General features: G+C 42.8%; 1 long non-coding RNA gene across 1 annotated transcript in view; it reads left to right on the top strand.

Annotated features, from left to right (window-relative positions):
• Nucleotides 1-7,943: 7,943 nt before the first annotated feature.
• Nucleotides 7,944-17,075, top strand: part of LOC148155774 (uncharacterized) — a 28,533-nt gene continuing 19,401 nt past the window's right edge. Inside the window, exons 1-2 of the long non-coding RNA XR_015765148.1 lie at nt 7,944-8,587; nt 8,924-9,019. This is a non-coding gene — a long non-coding RNA (uncharacterized LOC148155774). The remainder of the gene's footprint in view (nt 8,588-8,923; nt 9,020-17,075) is intronic.

Raw genomic sequence — 17,075 nt, 5'->3', positions numbered from 1 at the left:
TGTCTGGTGGGTGTCCAGACTGCTAATGCCTCACCTTCACCTGATTAATCTGAGTTCAGCCATCTGCCCCAGCTGGTCTGCAAACCCTCTGATGTCAGGGACTGCATCAGAGAACTGCAAAGCAGAAAGACCTTTTTGCTTTGAGGTTTAAAAAAAAAAAAAGAAATATGAGCAAAATTTTAGTTTTTATCTACTAGGCTGGCAGGGTTGGGATGGCATGAGGTGAGGGATGTTCTCATAGGTGAGAGAAATCTGAGCAGCCTGAGACATGGCTGATTTGTCCTGGCAGATGCTTCGACAGAAAGTGGAAGACTTTTCTGAGCTGGTGACAAACAGAGAGCCAAAATGTGCAGAATTTCTTCCTGCCAAGCAAAATCAGCATCTCCAAAACCTGTCTGGGTGTTGTCTAGAGAGCTAATGTGGATAGCCAACACAGAGAGAGTGAATTATAATTCAATGAGACCTGGCCGGTTTATCAAAAGACACAGTGGGATATAACCCTCCATGGTGAAGGAACACGGAGGAAGAGAATTATAATAGTTTTCTTCTTGCCACTGTTCCATAACATCCAGATTTGCGGACTGTATGACAAATCATTGTCCTGTTAGCAAATCCTCCCACATGAGCTGTAGTTCCACAAACTCCTCCAGAGTAACCATCGGCCTTTTTGCTGCTTTTCTGTTTAATGCCTTGTAGTCAGTTGTGCCTTACTGGGAGTCGATGGGAACCAATGCTTTTGTGAATTACCCATCACTATTCATTGTGTTGTGTGAACAATGTCACTCTACTCTGTATAAAAATCTGTTATAATCAGTCGTAACCTGCGGGACAAGTTGTATGGTGTTGCTTTTAGTTTTCAGTTAGTGGAATAAACGTGTTCAGAAAGACTGGACCAGCAGGAGCAGGCTGACTCACTGCTGAGCTAATCCCTCTTCTAAACTCTTCATCCATCTCTTGTTAAAAGCCTCCCCCTCCCTCAGATTCACGGCGTCATCATTTCCTAGTTTTAGCCAGACCTTCGTGAACTGTAAGCTTTAAACGAGAAGACAGGAGGACGATGAGGAGTGTTGGGATTCAGCTCTTTAAGCGCGGTAATGGCTGCTCCTCCATCATGCGGAGCCTCTCAGGGCCCTGCATCGGAACAACACGGTGTGCAAGTGGTCCACAGAAACACGAAGATAAATTAATCATCCGCTGTGTGCATCCATGCACCTCTTTATTCCTCCTTGCCTGCTTCTTCTCACAGTCTCGTGCAAAATCCCTGTTTCTTTGCGAGCATTCCTTTACTTTTGTGCCGTCTTGCAGCTCTGCTCGTCACCCCCCCAATCTGTCTGTCTCAGCTGCAACCCTCCCCTCCAGCGTGTTTTACTGATGTGTAACGCTGACCCACTTTAACTAAAGGCAAGCGAGGATGAAGGAAGCAGCGACTGGGGGAGGATGGAGAGACTTCACATCTCTCCTCCTCTCCCCCGCTGCTCACATCCCATAGTGCTATGTTTAAGGTAAATATTTTTACAGCATCGCTCATCACAAGGACTTCTGAGACGGGCCCCCGCCCTCGCCGCGAGTTCAAATATTCATCATCTCTCTCCTCATCTCCATGCTACTCGGTGTGTTTAACCCCCACGGGTTGTCGTCTTCAGTTGTGTCACTCCCACTCTTGCTGCCTTCGCCCCTGCTGCTCACGTTTCACGTCTCCCTTCCTCAGCTCCCGTATCCCCCTGCGTCCATATGCTCGTAGAGCGCCGTTCCGAGGGAAGCGGCGGCAGCATATGTGTGTCATGTTTGGGTCTCACTTCGCATGCAGTTAACACATCAGGTGGGAGCCATATGCGCAGCAGTGGCTCACTTGTATTTCAGTGGGATTAGAGAATAAAGGAGCAGCGCAACAATATATAGGCCCTCCATCAAGACACATGTGTGACGGCACTGAGGCTTCTTGCTGGAAGCTTAAGGAGTAAATCTTGTCTTCCACTCGATGTTTCATGGTGCTATAGTAGCTTAAGTTCAACCTACTGCCGGTTTTATTGAGAACTGAGCTGTTACATTAACAGAAAGTGTTCGGCCTCCTTTAATCTGATACCCTTCAATAAAATTCAGCGAGACAATATGGCTCCAGAAATGACCTATAGTACACAGAGTTCACATGTGAACCTAACAAGACTCCCACCTAGACTGAAAGCCGTCAAGAGGCCAGTGCAAACTCTGGAGGAGCTTCAGGAATTCACAGCTCAGGTGGAAGAATCTGTCTTCAGCCTTCCATAAATCTAATCTTTATGAAAGAGAAGAAGAAAACTTGAAAGAAAGCCAAAAAAAAAAGGCAGTTTTCTACACGCCAATCCAGGTGATGCACCTCTTAGAACGTGCTCTTGTTAGATGAATCCAACAGTGATCATCTTCCTTTTCTTCAGTAGGTAGAAGCAGGTTGGTCAGAAATGATGGAAAGATGGATGGAGCTGAATGCATAATATATCTGAAAAAAGAAAAGCATTTCTGATGAATTCTTAGGTCTCCGTTTGCAGGTACCTAAGCGTTTGCTCCCACAAATTTCTCCAAAGCTCCTCCTTGGAGCTGAAGTCAGATTAGAAAGTCAAGTTTCTTTGAAGTTATTTTCAACATTTTTATAATAACTCAACATAAAATAGTTACTTGATTGTGTAAAATGACTCTGTGTGTCTGGAACATACATAATACTCTCTGTTTAAGTGATTTTCTGTATTTGAGCAACAACTGAAGATCTCAGTAGTCCCCTAAAGAATCAGTGGACCTGAAATGAGAAGTCAAAACTTGCCTGAGTTTACATTAGTCAGTTCTTTGAACAAAGGCCTGCTTGGTAGCAGGTTCGCTTGACCCTCTTTGTGGCATTTGTTATAGCACTGCTGTTCTACAGCAAGATAAGCTCTCTTTTACCTACGTTATCTTGTTTATGGTAAAACCAGAGCATCACAATCACTGTGCAACGGCATTTCTGGCATATTTCAGGCATGCATTCCTTCCGTCTCGCCCCCTGTTAAGGAGCGTCCAACTCATGACAGATTCAAGTCCGCAGGTGGACAACAGCAGCTGATGACAACCAGATGAGAAAAAAAAAGATTAAAGGAAGCATCTGGAGAGATGGGTGGAATGAAAGTCACGTGGATGGAGGATAGAAGAGCACGTGGCAAACCTGCCTCTCCGGTCTCTCGCTCAATAAATATTTCATGCAGGGGACTAAAACCAGCGCTGTGAACTCTGAGGAAGTGTGACAGCTGGAAAAGCTCTGAAGACGGCGGCTTACAGCAGCCATCTAGGAGCAAAATGATTGGAGAGCTGCGACATGGGAGAGTTGTTTTGGGTGATGGGAAGGAGAAGACAGCGAGAGTTTGTAGATGACTGACAGATAAACGTGATGTGTACGGACAATAAGTTGGTTGTAACAGAACAAAATGATAGTTTTCTTTGAAAAATTCATCTAACAACTCCACTCTTTACATTTGCCATCAATCCTTATCTCAAAACCGAAATCTCAAGGATTTCTCAAGGATTTGTCTAAGATTTTTGTCACACACACGCACACACACACACACACACGTTTGTTTTGCTATCTTTGTGGGGACTTTCCATTGACTTCCATTCATTTCTACTCATTTCCACAGCCTAAACCTTACCTTTACCCTTTTCCTAACCCTAACCATCACATACCTAACCCTAACCCTAACCAAAACTCAATTCATACCTTAGCCCTAACTCTGACCCCTGACCCAAAAACAGGGTTTCCCCTCGTGGGGACCTGAGCCTGGTCCCCACGAGGAGCGATTGGTCCCCACAACGTAGTATATGTCAGGAAAATCGTCCCCACAAGGTATTACAAACAAACGCACGCACACACACACACACACACACACACACACACACACACACACACACACACACACACACACTCACACACACACACATCCCGTGGGCAGGAAGGAGTCCTGAAATATTGATGTGGGCCCTCCTGTTGCCGTAATGAAAAATCGTCATCCGATAAATGTTTCATCCCTCCAGATGCATCACCTACCCATTTTTAACAGATGAGGCAATTCGCCGCAGAAACACAAAGACTGGGGAAATGGGCCTTGTCACATTTGTTGCCCTCAGCACTCAGCTTGGAGGAGAGGCCTGGGGGAGATTTTGCTGCTGGAAGAAGCAGATCAGCTTCTGACTCATACATGTGGAGTTTCAGCTGTTTGATACAATAGTAACAGAAACAAAACCCTCCTTCTGTGTTCACACCGTCTGACTCCGATTTGGTCAACTGTCCCGGCAAGTTAACAATAGAGTGAGGATATTGTGGGACAAGGACACGACTCCCCCACTCAGCACCACATCCACTACATTTACAGCAATGTCGCCTACGAAGCTTATTCATGTCTTACCAGATTAGACCGGTTTTACACTTCTGCGGATTTTCTGTCAAGCTTTACATTTCACACAGGAGCTTGAGCGTTTTACCTTAGTCTTAACGGAACAACAAAAAACATTTTCTTCTAGTAGCTTTTAGACATTAACATTAAAACATTTATTTGAACAGATAGATGTAATATAATTTTTGGTGGAATTGAGAATCTACATCGAGGTTTCACAAATTACAAAATAGTTTAGAAAGCACCCATAATCAGAGTGGAATAATTCAGTTCAGGTTTGACCGAGCTAGGCAGCTAAACCCAGAATTAATGCCCATTTCTTATGACCGGAAACAATATTGACTGTTTGGAGTGACCCAGCCTGAGTCGAGGCTTGAATTCAATAGAGAATGTGTGGAGGGAGTTAAAAATGAGGGTGACGATAAAGAGACCTTCCACGTTTAAAGATTTTAACTCCAGTCCAGACTCTTCAAAAAACACAGAAACTGCCCTTTAAATAGACACAGAATCATAAACTACGATTCAGACACCATCTTCATTCTCCTCATGTACCTGTGGTGCACAGCACTGTCTCTGACAATCCTTTCAATCTGCAAAACCCAGACAGACACTAAGTGCCTATTGACTGGATATGCTGCAACAATGGAACAATGGGATCCTTGTTTGCACAATCAAAATATCTCTTCAGTTGTCACCAATAACAAAACCTCACAAAGCAAATTATTCATACATAAACGTAGCAACACAGCTTCAGCTTATCTGTTTTACTTTTAAAGTTTTTTAAATTATTTATATAACATTTGGAGCTACTATAGAGTTGCATGTTCCATGAATGGTTATAGAAACCATCTTGTTGGCAAACAAATGTTCTGTTTCATGACTCACCTTTCAAGCAACATTTGAAATGCTGCCATTGTTAGGAGTTGCACAATAAAATGGCACAGACATAACAAAGCAAATAGCAGATACCTGCAGTTAATTAATAACGACATCGATAAAGGATGCTGGTGAGTATAAAAACTTTATGTTTTGACTCGCAAACTCAAAGTTTACATCTGGTAACCGCTGAGACTAAGAGCCCGTCTATCGGAAAGCTTCATGATCTCTGCGCATCTTGGATGACACACGTCATGACTGCTAAAGTGCTCATTTAAAGTTTGCACACTCGAATGTTCCACCATTCCACCGTGGAGACATTAAAAATAAGAAGCATAACGGAGGAAATTAACGGAAAAACAGGAATCATTTTAGCGACGCCCTGTCTTGTTTTAAACAGGGACTTCTGCTGATATGGCAGTGATTTATCATCCCAGGCTTGTAAAACCATCCAAAGCATGAAAAACAACAAGAGTGTTTTGATTGTTTGCTAGGCGGGGCCGCTCCGGGTCAGATTACTGCAGACATGTGTTTGGAGCTTATTTTCCTCCTCAGTGACCATAATTAGACAAGCCTCTCTGCTCCCTCGCTTGCACAAGTGAACGTGTCCTGTAACTGGAACTCCACTGGGCTGTTTCCCCCCCTAAACTTTTTCCAGACTGTGAATGACCTAGAACCAGTTTGATTGGCAGTGCATGAAAGTTGAAATGCAAACGCAGTCTTACGTACACAGCATGCTCGTATTAAAATGCATCCAAACTTATTAAGATTCACAAAGGAAAGTCGGATTCTGCCTTTATGGTGTTCTCTGTCTCTCCATTGTTATTGAGTAGAAACCCATTAAAACCGGGCTAAGACTTGGCAAGCTTGCAGAATGATGCCAATACGACTCAGCTGACATTGTCTGTGCCCTTGGTGCCTCTGCTGTTTGTGAGTCTTGAAGGGCTGGAATATTGGAATTCAGCTGATTTCCTCTGGCAAAGACACCATGCTCCTCCAGCTGGAGTTTGACACAACGCGGGGGAGAAAGAGTAAAACTGAAATGATAAAATTAATTCAACTTGCATTCTTAGAAACAATAGTAGTAATCAGGATGGTCTGAAAGTTATGAATAGCAAAAAAATAAAAAATAAAAATACCAGTGGATTCAATCCTAAGAGGCTGAGAGCAGCGAAATGCCCTTACAGAACTCTCTCTCTCTCTCTCTTTTTTTTTTTTTTTCAACATGGTTAGCATAATAATCTGTCACTTCTGAAAGGTCAATATGACAAGCGCTCCAGGGAGCATCACATGGGCCTCTAGCCTCCAACGGGCTCTAAAGGCTAACTCTTTGCTATGGTGCATTAGCGATATTCTTGCCACATCTGTTTCTTTTTTTCATAGTAAAAAGGAATGAGCTGCTCTTTGGCTGATCTCTGTAGTTCTGCAGTTCATTTAGATCCTGGTTACCATCAGACAGGCTGAACCAAACAACTTCTGGAACCTCCTGGAAGGTGGGGACTGATGTCTCTATCTGAGAACCACATGACTGAAAAGATTTTTCATTGTTTCCTTCCAGCTGAAACACTTTTAGCCAAAAGAAGAGTCAGACTTGTAAATTTGGAAACAAAGCTGATGACGACCCAACGCTCGGTACCAGAGAGTCCTTCAGTCTTTTAAAGGTGAGTAAAGCAGCGGCTGGTTGGAGACTTTTGCCCGTTGCTTGCAAGGGTTAGCATGCAAGTCAAATACGCATTTCTTCTAGTATACACATAATGAAAGAGAATGCTTTGTGCAAGGCAAAGCACACCTTTTGCAAGGTGTGAATGCATTCATACCCTTTGAACATCCTCTCATATTGTTACATTACAGCCTAAAATCTCTGATGTATTTTGGGGGGACTTTAATATGATCACCAATACCATCCAAGTTTAGATTTTTTTTTTTTTTTTTTTTTTTACAACTTTTCACTGCCTCTACAGCTGCATCTCTTTGGATTACATCCCTCAAAGCTTTGCACATGTGGAGATACTTGCACAAAAGTTATGTCTGTATGTTTAGTGTCATGTCCAAACTGGTTTTCTTCTACGACTGCCCTGTTTTTTTGGATCCAAGTGCTTCTCCGTCAGCGGATCTGCCTTGCTGTCCGTGCTGATGATTTCAGTGTGGTCTGTCTTATTGATGCAGGTTTGTTGTGAAGAATCATCCTTCCAGTTTATTTATTTTTAATATTTGTTTATATATTTAAAGGTTTCAGAAATCTTGTGTTTGAATTTTTGTGGCTTATTCTCCAACACAATTGCTTCTGATCTGCTTTGAGAACTTGTTATGATTGTGCAAGTCACCACTAAGCCAGAGGTGCTGTACAGTGAATGGTCTATCATACCAATGGTAAACATATTGAATACATGAGATGGCTAAAGTGCAGTGAATTCAACATGGTCATTAACATGACTCCTTGAGTATATGAACTTTAAAGAAAAGATGATGCTTAAATGACTATGTTTCTGAAGGCATTTTATTTAATTAAGAAAAACAAACTTAGATGTATTACAAAAGGTCATGGCAAATCCATGTCATGTCACAAGCTGTAAATGAAAAAAATTCTCTCTATAAACATCAAAGTGTTCTTCAAAGCCCCATTAAATCTGAAAGGACAAGATACCTGGGCTGTGGCATGAGTGATTAATGTAGAACAGTTTGAAGCTGCCCTCAGGAGGAGACCAGGAGAGAGCTACCGAGACTAAACAGACCTGCTGAGCCACATTCCTATTTCTACCTGTACATCTGCAAACCTCTTTCAGTTTAAAATTAGTCCTTAGCCCAGTCCAGCGCTGATGAGGGAAATTATTCGAGGCAAACAGTGAGTTAAAAATGTTTCTTTCGGTGTAAGAATACAGAAAAAGGAAAGTAGCCCTCGAGAACTGTTAAGGTCATATACTTTTTAAGATATGTATTTGACATCCAACTATAAAACAATAGGCTAGAATAACTCAAGGCAGTGGTCATATCTTATTATGCATCCTAGAAATATGTAATAGTTTGGAGAAGCACAAAAGCCAATCTTTTACAGCACCTTTAGTATGTGCATCCTCATTAAACATTCCTCTTGCTTATTGCTTACTCTGAGTGCAAAACTGAGAGATCTTTTCAGACTCATTCTGTTTCTTGTCCAAACTGAGAATTTCCAGAAAACCAGTCAGTGTGTGAGCAGACCAAACAGGCCTCCAGAGGGTGACAGATGACCAGAACTGAGGGGGAAGTGAGACCCTGGGATGGGCATACAAACCGAATACGAGAGAGCTGGATACAAAACTAATTTCACAATGAAATGGATAAAATGGGTAAAACGATAGTGTTCTTTTGTTTTCATGGACTAAATGATGTACTTCTAGATGTGAATAAAGATTAAAATCTTTGGTTGTTCACATTGAGCTTAAACTGCCAAACAAACTACCGTAACATTGTCTTACACAATGACTTTCGAACAAGAAGAATATAGTAGAATCTTCCTGCAAAGTCTAAGTGAAGCTTAGAATGACAATAAAACATGCTGAATGGCTGGGGGTCACTGAAATGAGTTTCTATGAGCTGGTTCATGGTAGTAAAATATGTTTTTATGACACTTAGAATGTTGTGCTATAGCGTTAACATTTCCTCTTGATTGTACTGTAAAATAGGAGGCAACACTGACAGTGCTGTTCATCCCATGCGATTGGCTGATTTACATTTCCTGTCAAGAGGCAGTCGAATGAGTGTACCTAATAAAATGGCAGGTGAGTACATGTCATAAAGCGCAATGCTGGGACATTTTCCAACATGTTCAGAAAATGTATGGTTTGTGATGCAGCACCAGATGAATTCGGAGGTCATAATGGAGCGTTATTTACTTATAGCAGCAGATCTTCACTGAAACACAAGGCAGATACGTAAAGGGACGTATAAATGTCAGTGCTATGCATTGCATACAATAATGACAGTGGCAGAAGGTAAAGGCAGCTCAAACTTTATTTTGCTCCTCTCCCTTTAGAAACCATGTTGTGCTTTATGTCATTCCCTAGCCACCTGATTTTTCAGCATTTTTGTTTTGTTTATGTGATCAGCTGGTGTGATGAATCCTATCAGAAGGAGAAATGAAGCTTCCTGGTAAAAAAAAATATAAAAAAACAAATGTTTGTTTTTATCCAACAGTATAAAATTGATCTGGTGTCGATTTTACTTATGCATAAAATAAACCCCTTTGGAGACAAAAATGCCAATGATGTAAATCTGATTATATCTTGTCATTCTGTTTTGACAACAGAATGACAAGATATGCCCTTTTATGCAAGCCACTTGCTGGCAAACGAGTCGGAATGAATAATCACAAGTGGCTGTAACAGCCACCAGCGTTCCCAGAGGGCTCCTGCAGCCTGGCAGCACTGTTGTGTGACCGCATCAGACAGCAGCCATGCATCACAACAATATGGCGCTGGCACTCTCTGGACACATTGACACAACAGATAGCCAGGCTGGCAAAGTGGTAATCGTGCCCACCCTCTGGTATGCCTGGCAAAAACACGATCTGAAAGAGCAGCAGACCGGCGCTTCGGGCATGGCTGTTGGCTTGCTTTGGCGTTTTTAGCGACGGTGTAATGAGTATGTGATTGATTGGGACCACAATAGGGATTCATGTACTCAGAGCGGTATACAGAACACACCAGGCCCTCTCGGATTACAGGCCTCGTGGGTTCTCGCCAGATTAAACGGTTACATTAAACAGCATGAATAAAAGATTGAAATTATTCTCTTTAGAGCACAGCCACAGGAGAAAACACTGGTGTGTTTCCGGTGGGGATTGTTAGGAGGAATGCTTCATGCGTTCCTGTTTCCTCTCTAAAACCCACATGCTTGAAATAACAGTTTCTCCCTTGGACTATTTGTGCATCCCTGCACCGACAGAATCTAAATATATAATTAACAGCTACAAATTGTACAAATGGGACATCCGGAACATGATTATGCCAATGTTAAAGGTTGTCTTAGTCATTTGGATAATTGCATTTACATGCCTGAGGCGAGATTCTGCTTGATGTGGAGAGGGCACTGCCACCTGAGCTGATTCAGAGCATCCAGGAGTCCACTATTATCATGTTTTAATAAGGACGTTTGCAACCGTGGTCATCAAGCCTTCAAACAAAGGGTGACCTCAGACTGCTTTTATGGTTCTAATTTGTCTAATTGGGCCTAAAGTTCATGAGCTCATGGGTATGAGGCATCTTATTAAACTACACACAGGGATGGTGGGTAAAACTAGTGGGCAGCAGTGGTGCCAGGCAGGATCCCCTTCCCTCCCCCCCATTACATCTTCATCTGATCACTTAGCAAAATGAACTGGCTGCTCACATGGCATGGCGATATTTCACACGTTTTTACCAGCGTCATAAATTGTACGGCCATTTTACCAAACACTTCCTCTTGCTTTGCTTGTTTTTATTTATCAACATTACAGTTCAGGAAGGGTTTTACAATTTTCTGTTTTTTTTTATGCCAGTTTGTAGCCCAGCCTTGCCAAGATCCAAGACTCAAAGAGAAAAAAAAAAAGCCTGCAGCCTACAAAAGGTTATATTTATCGCTACATCAAGGAGAATTAGGAAATAAAATAAGCATCCGGTTGGTGGTATCCCTACTGGGGATTTATCAAACTGTCCCTATTGATCTTTAATTCATCACTTGATCCTGGCCAACAGGCTAACGCAAGCGGAACAAGAAGTTGGCTCGGGCCTCAGATGATGACTCGTACATAATCAGTGCCCGGCAATCAAGAGGCCGTCCTTAATATTGACAGTCACAGTAAAGCTTCCCTCTGCTCCCTTATTTATTTACACAAGGGTCAGTTAAAGCCAGCCCCGCCTCTGACTCAGGCTGGTCAGTTGGTTAGAGCGAGCTGTGGTCTCAGGAGACCGTAGAGGTGAAAGGGTCACAAGGTCAGGGATTTGGGGACTCTCACGGCACAGCAACACACAATTGTTCTTTTCTAAGCTGCGAGGGATACGACTGGGGAAAGATTTACTTATCAGTCAGTTCATCAGCCGACAGCCACAGAATCACAGGTGCAGCTTGGTGGGGGACTGGCTTAGAGCGAAGCAACTTAATCAACTTACGAGACGAGGCAAGGACATTGTCTCCTGTCTACATTTATTCTCGGATTCATTCAGTGTTTGGATACTCTTGGGTGTGATATGTACAGAATTGTAAACCTCGTGAAACGGAGGCGTCCGAGGCAATTTGTGAGGGAAAGGGACATTTTATGACTTATCACATGCATTTGACATTTCTTTGTCTCCTTTCTGAAAAACAACATGGAAAACAGAAACACACACATGGTCAGTTCAGTTTGTTTCTCTCTTGCACTAAAGACATGTAGGTGATGCTTGGTCCTAAGTTAGAAAATTTGCTTATTATCAGCAGACAATTTCACGTTCTTCTGGTGGTTTTTATTCTTTAACATATTTGTTTTCTGACATCCATCATGAGAAGCCAAAATCTTACTGGTTTTATGCAGAACTGCCGACACACCTGCTGCACTTCATTTGACTAAACCATGAGAAAACAGGTCAAACCAAACAACTAAATCTAAACAAAGAAGCATGATTAAGATTATTAATCTAATTTACAAACTCATCTGCATAACTAAATGGTCTGCAAAATGAAACATTTAACAGTAATCCTCCTGGATCACCTGGTTTTTTCAAAGTGGTTTGAAAAGTTTGTACCAAATAAAACCCAACAGATTGTTTGGAGTCATTACTTACGGCATTCACTCCGAACCAGCAGGGGGCGGCAGCAAATTGCTTGTGTTGAGTTGTTGACTTTACAGCAGTCTCTCATGTGGAGCATGCTGTGACAGTGGAGAGAAAGAACTCCCCTCTTACAGGAACAAACCAACAGCAGAACCGGAACCAGGCTCGGTACCAGCAGCCATTTGCCATGATCTGTTCTGGACTGCCAGAACAGCAGGAAGCCATTTTGAAGGTTGCTCTTTGTTTTTAAGGCCCAGTCCCCATGGGTTTCTCAATCACTTTGGATTAAATAAAAATATTTGTCTGTTGTGATATGTAGAGATGATGTTACAAGGAGTGTTGCATTATAGTACAGTTTTTAAGATAAATAAAACATTTTTATGCATGTAGCACAAAGTAAGTAAACGGCTAACTGTAGCAGAAAATAATTGTATTCAGCCTTCCCCCCCCCCATCTAATTAAAAGTTGCTTTCAATTACGGCAATTTATGTTTCCTCTTGGTTTTTGTGTTGATGGTGTTAAATCGATTAACTGGGATGTAATCCAGTTTTCTGACGGGTTGCATTTCCGTCCCAGTTTCAATGATTTATCCCAGCCCGAGCAATAATGTCACCTTTCACATTCGACCTGTCAACCACTAATTACCTCTCTGTGATACGAAGCGGAGGGCGCAGACAGAAAAGCAGCGATCAATCTCGCCTCTGCAGTCACACGTGTAAATGTTTAGATGTTCGGCCGTGTTACTTCTCACGTTAACTCGCATCCATTAGCGAAAGCCAGCATGTCTATCTATACTCCTGCTGACCTGATGGGCCTTTATCAGTGGGAGACTCTGCACCTGGTTGGTTGATTCTTGTGTGTGTGTGTGTGTTGGTGTGTGTGTGAGAACGGATCAACCTTATGTGTGAACATTCACATGCTTTTCAGACATGGATGTCGGAGTGCAAGTGTAACTTCCTGAAGGAGAGTTTGTGATTGTTTACATGCAACAGGTCAGAAAGGGAGACACTGAAACGCTGATGAGATCGTGACATAATAACCAAAACATAATCCCCCCACAAAACACACACTCCTGTCGCTGTGGAATGCCATTTTTCAGCCAGCATGACTCCTGTTTGAATGGGGGAAGGAAACATCAGTCTGCCTTGATAAATGATGTTGATCCAGGGCCAAAGGATCAAGGCGACTGTAATGTGATGTAAACTAATGAAGAAACAAAGACGGACACAAAAGAGAGTAGAAAAAAAGAGATAAAGTTGGCAGTAAAGTCACAATGGAAAAGGGGCAGGAGGGAAAGGACAAAGACTGGATGTGAAGTAGAAATAATGGGATTGATGGATTTTAAGATGGGCTAAAACAGAACAAGGCAGGAGGGGGAATCAAGAATGTCTGGAGGCCACACTTATCTCTTTGAATGAAAGGAATGCACACGCATACACACACAAACACCAGCTAAATTAAGATGTGCACCGAGGGAGAGCAACAGAAAATCAATGAGCAGTTTAACACCCGTCCTCCAGGAGGTGGAAGAACACCTTCAGGCTATGACGCAAGCATGTGTCCGTGTCGATCCGTGCTCGCATGTACATGTGTGGGGACTCCCGTGTGATTTTTAGCTCCGGGGTGTAACTTGAGTGTGGACATACACACCAACACACATCCTCAATCAACCTCCCCTCCTTCCTCCTTCCACTGCTGAACCCCCAGCAGGCATGATCACCCGGCTGCCTGGAACGTCAATTATTTAAAGAAAAAAAAACAAAAAACAAATGTGTTCTGTGGAAGGGCGGTCAATGACTGAGCAGTGGGGTGTGCGTACCTGAAAGAAGAAGAAGGAATGCACATTCTTGGAAAAGGCATAAAAAGAGGCACCAGCAGCAGATGCAGGTGTTTTGCATGGCCGGTAAATAAATGAGCTCATGTGGATGGACCGTTTTCACCAATTCTGTCTTTCTTTTCTTCTTTGTTTCATTGTCAGTCACAGATGAGGTATACTGCCCCACAAATTCTGATCTGCAATCTTCCTGATGATGGACTAAAATATGCTCAATGGTCCCAGATGATGGACAGAAAACACCATTCTTATGTGTCTGCATATCTACCATTCAGTGTAAATGGACCTTAATGGAGGCTGCGGAGGAGGCGGAGAGTGTCGATGTTGGCGTTTCTTTTTTCTGTTGGACGGATTTCCAGATTTTCCTTGTAGTGATGACCAGACAGATTGGTAAATGCAGATGAAAGAAGCAGACCATTCTTCTACAATTATGTCTCTGGTTTGGTGGCTTGGCTTCGGGTTTTCAGCGGGTTCCAGGTTTTCACCGGTGTTTGGTGGCAATCAGTGGAGAGGCTTTTCTTTGGCGGAGGAGGCTAACTGTCGGGTTGGTGGGACATTTATGATGTTGCACCAAGCTGGCGGGTGTACACTGTGTGTGTGTGTGTGGGTGTGTGTGTGTGTGTAGGGGTGAGAGTTTGGGGGTAGGGATATAAGTGTACTGCCAGGAAACACCAGGCACATGCTGGGTGCCTCCAGGCTCATGAACTGCTCATAAAGCATTATTTGATTCAGGTGTGTTGAACCAGCAGGTACACTACTGGCTATTGAAGACTGTCTTTTGACACCATGGATCTAGGCACACAGAGAGAAGCAGAATTGGTACCACATCAGATAATTGATGAACAAAGCAACCTGGAGGCTCGATTACTGCAGCTGAAACAATTGGGTAATGTTTAGAGCAGGAGCCTTCAACTCCTGTCCTCAGGGGTCACTGTCCTTCAACTTTTTGATGTGTTCCTGAATCAAACAGCTGAACTTCTTCCTCAGTCTGAAGAAAAGTTGTCTAGAGTCCTGAGAATGAGCTGATAATTTGATTCATGTCTACTGAAGAAGAGACGCATCTAAAAGTTGCAGGGCAGCAACTTTTAGCCCCTGAGGTCTGGATTTAAAGACCCCTGGTTTAGAGAGCACTGGTTTTCTCTACTCACAAAGCAAATGACTCAAATGGGAAACGACCCATTAAATAGTCAATAGAGGAACTCAGTGCTGTAAAAGATGCTCCGGAGTGCCCTGGAATGCTTCACCCTGTCACATCTTTATTTTTGAACTAAACACATTTTAGGTGCTGAGCTTCTAAACATTAAAAGCATGCTGACATTTTGTGGAAATCATTTGATAAATTGAAAAGTAAAGTGAGCATTTATTCCCTGCTTCTTTGTATCTTTTTCACATCTCCTGTACCTTCTCCGCCCTCCAACTACACACACACACACACACGCACACACACACACACACAGACTCCCTGGCTGACCTCAGTGTTTAATCATCATCCATTAGTAATTAGGAGCTGTTTCCTGAGTGTGTATCCAGAGGCTTGCTGAATAAAGACTTTAGAGGAAATAATAATAAATAATAATCAGACTGAACCAATTAAGACTGATTACCTTCTGTGTCACATTGGGTGCTACACACTGCTCTGGTCTCACACACACATGCTGCACTTGGAGCACTTTGTGCTGACTTGTGAATATTTATATACACCGTTCGTTTGCAGCACTCACACACACACAAACGCGCGTGCTGCTGGGTTTCGCCCTAAATATAGTCAATACTATGCTCCAGTAAATGGTGTAGTAGTAATTGGGATCCCGTGGAAAACTTCACTCCTCATGGAGGCTCAATCTGACTCCAGCAAAACCAGGTCTCTGTCTCTTAGGATTAGCCCCTTTCAGTCTCGGTCTTAGCCGGAGACAATGGCAATGTGGCATGGGATGGATTAGCAAAATGGGTGGAGCGGGCCGGCGTCCCAAAACGTGATTAAGTATTTGGTAAGTGACTCTGAGCGGGACTCAGGAGATTTGAAAGTATCCGCTGAGGACGCTGTCTCCTTTCTGATGGTAAATAAGGCTGAGAGATGCATCTTGGGGGGGAAAGGGGACGACAGTTGGGAGGAAGATGCACAAGATGTCAATAAGAAATATGTGGCTGCTTTTGTTTCAGCAGATCCCCTCAGGCTGACACTGGTGAAGGTATCAATCCGCAGATGCACTCATGAACTCACCGTTCAACACTTTCCCCCATGCAGAGCTCGAAATTCACGACGAACTCGGTCTTTTCTGCATATGGACACTTTCTGTGCAATTAAAGCAGAACTATGAGCTCATTTTTCCCTACTTCCTAAATAAAATTTAAAAAATTCAGTGTGTTATCACCTCTGCCATTCTGCCTGACTATTTTAATGGCTTTTTAATGGTGTGGCGATTGTCATCCGTCAGTAGCCCGTGGGGCTGTCCCCAGTGGCAGATTTGGCTCCAGCAGCCACAGCCAGTCCTCTAGAAAGCACCATATGGTGACAGTTAGCGCCGACATATAGAAATGTAACACATCCTCCTGGGAGGAGGGTGGCAGTTCCTGTGGATGTGAAGTGTGTTTTATGAGTGAGAGTGAACGAGAGCAATCTCAGAGTAACAGATTGGCTTCTGGAGATATCAGTCTCTGCATTATATGAGATGATTAGATGAGTGCCTCTGATTTGTCAAGATGAAACCCTTGTAAATTAGAGCGAGGCCGTGTAGATTTAAAGTGTTATGGTAATATGTTTGAAATTAGAGTAGAGAGGGGCTGGATGCAGTTGATGAGAGCAGTAAAGAACTGGTACAATTAAAAATTCTTGATGGGGGGGGAGAAAAAAAACCTAATCTCATAGATTTAAGTCAGAAGTTTTTGCTTTTACTCAGAAATAAAATTAGCTCTGATGTCAAACTCCTGCTTCTAATGAGTTTTGCACTTTGAGAAAATGTATGAAGTGATCAAACTTCAGATTTATAAAAACCTAAATTCTGTCTCAAAGGATTTGATGATTACACAAGATAATAAAACAAAAAACAAAAACATTAACACAGAAATATCAGGCTTCTAAAGAGTATGCTGCACACAACCCAGTAAGTGTTCCACTCACCACTTATTCAGTTGGGGCTCGTTTTGCATGAATTACTGCATCAATGTGGCATGGAAACAATCGCTGTGGTTCTGCTGAGGTGTGATGGAAACTCAGGT

The sequence above is a fragment of the Poecilia mexicana genome, unplaced genomic scaffold (genome assembly GCF_051168715.1).
Source record: "Poecilia mexicana isolate PSO_F unplaced genomic scaffold, ASM5116871v1 scaffold_13, whole genome shotgun sequence".
Classification (NCBI taxonomy): domain Eukaryota; kingdom Metazoa; phylum Chordata; class Actinopteri; order Cyprinodontiformes; family Poeciliidae; genus Poecilia; species Poecilia mexicana.
The sequence above is the reverse complement of the archived record's forward strand: the minus strand, read 5'-3'. Positions and strand labels throughout refer to the sequence as shown.